The sequence below is a fragment of the Chaetodon trifascialis genome, chromosome 9, assembly GCF_039877785.1.
Source record: "Chaetodon trifascialis isolate fChaTrf1 chromosome 9, fChaTrf1.hap1, whole genome shotgun sequence".
Lineage (NCBI taxonomy): Eukaryota > Metazoa > Chordata > Actinopteri > Chaetodontiformes > Chaetodontidae > Chaetodon > Chaetodon trifascialis.
In genome coordinates this window covers 27,070,072-27,074,290 of record NC_092064.1, presented here as the reverse complement: position 1 = coordinate 27,074,290, position 4,219 = coordinate 27,070,072, and positions in this window count along the sequence as shown.

Below are 4,219 nucleotides of genomic sequence, written 5' to 3'. Positions count from 1 at the left end.
AATGGGCCGTTTGGTTTGGAGTGTTCGATGTCAGTTTCCTCCCACAGCCCAAAAACAGCCTCCATTATCATTAACTGGCAACGCTGAATCACCCACTTTGTGATTCTCGCTGTGAGGCAGTACAGATGTCTAGGAATGAAATGTAAATATGAAGAAGCAAATACAGAGCAATTACAAGAGCGGGTATTTAAGCCAAAACCTGTTTTTTCCTCCCTGTAACCAAGTGGTTCTTATGCCAAAACAGCACATTGAAAATTATATATAAGTTTTAACAAATCTTTGGTTAAAAAAAGAAAAGGTTTCAACATATCCTTGGTTTGCAGAAACACACAATGCTATCATTTATTCTGGCGGCTGGGTGGGTGACGGCCAGCCAGCTTGCATCCTGCATCCTGCATCCTGCATCCTGCATCCCAGTCACTGACAGAAGGACTCGGGACCAAAACAAAGTTGCCAGACTCACATGGACCAGGTGGCAGACGAGGCCGGACAGCAGGGCCAGCATGTGGCAGCTGCCTGCTGGAACACACACAGGTGCGTCTGAATACTTCAAAATAGTTTCTTAATATTCTTGTTGGATGACACTAATGTTTTTGACACCGTTGCCCAGAATAAAAACAGTGGTTTCATTTAGTTTGTTCATCATCCAAATTGCAGTTAGCAGGTAGTTTCCAGGTCAGAGCAGCCTGTGTGTAAATGAGACAAAATGCTGCTGTTGAGTCATTAATGAAGGAGTTACCATGTGGTGTGAAGCAGAGAAAATGTATAATGTCTGTATATATTGTCTTAAATTGTTTGTTATATGATAAAAAGGTCAGATTGTCCAAAGCAAACACTTTAATGTTCTGCATGTTGTACATTACATTTGAGGACTGGCTCTATTTTGATCTTTGCAGGGTTGCAGGAACATTTTGTTGCATTTCTTGTTGTGATGCTGTACAACAGCTTTTTCTTCATTAATTTCAGGATTCCCTAAAAAACAAACAGACATCAGTGTTGTAATTCAAGGAGAAACCAGTGTAACACTTTCAGCGTTGCAACAGTGCAGCAGCTTCAGAGAAGGAAAGGTTTCCTCGTTCCAGCTGCTCCTGCTGGGTCGATCACATTTAAAGACAGTTCCTCTCAACTTTACTCCAAAATATTGCAGTTTTTCGGGTGCACTGTTTTGCTCTTTTACAGTCTTTCGTATTCTTTCAGCTGTCATCCACTGGAGAACGGCGAAGGTACCAAAAGCCTTTTTCATGCACACGTATTTTCTGTTATTATGACAATATTCTCTTTTTAAGAGCAGCTGGACAAACCCCAGGTCTCAGGTGTGCAAACGGAGAGGTACAGGTGTGTTCTGACCGAAATAACACAAATAAGGTGCACACATAAAATCCCATTCTGAGCAGACACTGTTGGATTTTTCCTGTTGTCTAAACTGGACTTACACCTCTGATGAATTTCTATTATTTCAACTCTCTGTCCTTTGCTGTAGCGGCCTTTTCTCAAACTATATCACTCACGTCTACAATCGGCTGCGAGGCAAATACAGAACTCTGCATGTTTTAGACGAGTTCAGGGACAGGTTAGCAACAGAATGGTCCCATGTGCAGCCTTCTCACACCAGCTTTCCATACAATGTACTGTATAGTATACATCATGTCATATAGTGTACATTGCACCACAGTTGAGTCAGCAGTGAGCGTCAAACCCACATTGTGACATACAGCACTATCTACCTGCAGGTACCCCATCTTCATCCAGTTACAAATACTGTAACCATTGTGTGTCTACAAAACAAAAATATCCCCACACTTGAGTCTGCACACACACACGTGCACACACAAAAATGCACAAAGAGCTGGAATAAATTCAGTGCTTACTCCTGCAACCAAGGGCTGTGCTTGTTCTTCTGTACGACTCAACTACGTTGAGTTGTGCTGTTGTTTTTTCCAGATCGACTGCAGCCTTTCACCGTGTTGAAAGAGCTCAGAATATGTTTAGCAGAAAATGTCAGCAACTTCATCTGTATGCTGCAACAATCACGATCCAAGCTGAAACACTTCAGTGGATACCCGGGCGAGATCTAAAATAGCTTTCCCTGCTGTCGCCATCAGGAGCTTTTACTACGCTCACATTTCCTTTACTTTCATCACACCTGGTGAATCCCGTCCATAATCACACAATCCTTCTGCTCCTGTATCTGGTGATTTCTGCAAAGCTGGCTGCTCACAGACGTAGTGCTTACAGCATGCACAGTTTCTCTGGAAAACAAGCAAACATGAGGCATCTGTGCTCAGTGACCGCTCACGTGTTTAACATTGTGTTAAATGCAGATCCACTGACGGCTATCTATGAGCTCTACACACACAAAAGCTCTCATGATCACTCTGGATCTCCATTTTTATAAATATAAGCATCTCAAATGCCGTGTTACTAAATCTACTGTTGCAGAGTCAGTGGCACAGATTTAGGAAACAAAAAGATGACATGCGCCTTATTGCTGCAGCTCACCAAACAAAGAAAAGGATGCAGGTAAATGTGCAGCAGAGCACGCTGAATATTAAACAGCTTCATTATGCAAACACTTTGCTCCTACTAGACTGAAATAAATGTCCTTGTGCTGACTAATGTCTTTACAGATTAACAAATGTATTCTGTTTACAGATTTGCATGGTTGTGAGAGCTTATTTACATATAATAAACTCATCACTGGCTGTCTACATTATGAAGGAGTGCAAACTTGGTGATCAAAGTAAAGATGGAGCGATCGGACCATATGTACAGTTAGCTTCCTTAGTGATGACATTAAAGTATACAGTGCAGTAAAGCAGAGCTCAGCGTGTTTTAGACAGATTCAGGAAAAGTTAGCGAGAGCGCAGTTAAATCCCATGTGAACCTATCAGCTTTCCATCCATACCATAAAATGCACAAACGTGTGACGCAGTAACTGTCATATGTTGCATAACAGTTGTATTTCTAAAGCAATTACACACAACACCACAAATGCAACGTGATACAGTCACCTCAATGGACATTTTCATCTTCATGGCATCGGAAATCACCAAATGGTGTAAATTAAGTAAAGTTGAATACGTCTCTGCTATGGAATTGATCAGCAGAGTGTGATTCAGCTCAAAGGCCGGGCTTTTAGCTTGGCAACCTGCCTGATACACGTATCTTCAATCATGAACAGACTGTGTGCCAAACCCCAGGCAGCAGGGAAAATAAGCTTCAGCCCAAATCTTCATGACTGTTCACAGCCGGAGCTCAAACTATTGTGAGCATGGACAACAGGGAGGAGACCCCAGAGCATACACAGAGCCCACTGCAGGGACTGCATATCCCATCTGGCCTGGATGGGATCCCCGGGAGGAACTGGAGGCTGGGGAAAAGAAAAGGCTACTCTGCTTCGCCTGCTGCCACCTCTACCAAGGACCAAAAAATGAATGAATGGGTGTCTTTGTGAATGCTCACCAAGGCTAAAGTGACACAGCTGTGCTATAATGACAGCAGCAGCAGCAAAAAGAAAAATCTAGTATCAGGTTACTACATCAGGGTAGCTGCTGCTGGATACAGATGTGTACAAGCATTTTCCTCAAATCAACCTCAATTTTTGGCTCCTTGGGGTGAAAATTTTGCAAAATGCCAACAGACACTAAGACCTGACCACCTTCTGCTTCGCTTTGGTGAGCATGTTAGGAAGCAGTCACCTATTTGTACACTCAGAGGACACATTAACCTTCATCTGACGTCGTGTTTGTGTCCAACTAATGAATTTAAGTCCAGTATTGACTCTCTTTTATCTCTGGTTTGGTATCCAATTCCAGAGAAGAATACCTGTAACTGCTGGATGAAGAATTTAATTGATTAGTGGAGGTTTAAACTAATAAATTGACACTTTCCTGCTGTAACGCTGGAACCAGATCAGCTCAGATCCTGAGTGCCTAAAAATGTGAAGTTTAGGTGCGTTTCATTTTATTTCCCCGTGACTGACCAGGAAACAGCTTTGATCACTGATGTGTGGCTAAAAATGTGCAGAACAAACAGTTCCTATTGCAGCAACGCCCCATCGGCGGCATATGGGGACACACATGCACACTAACTCTTTAACATTGTGTTATTGTTGTACTTTACACAAGAGGTTAAGTGCAGGACACATCACACACCTGTGTATTACACAACCAGTGTTGTGCATAAACAGCTTTTCAGTGTCAGGGTTAAAAAAAGAAAT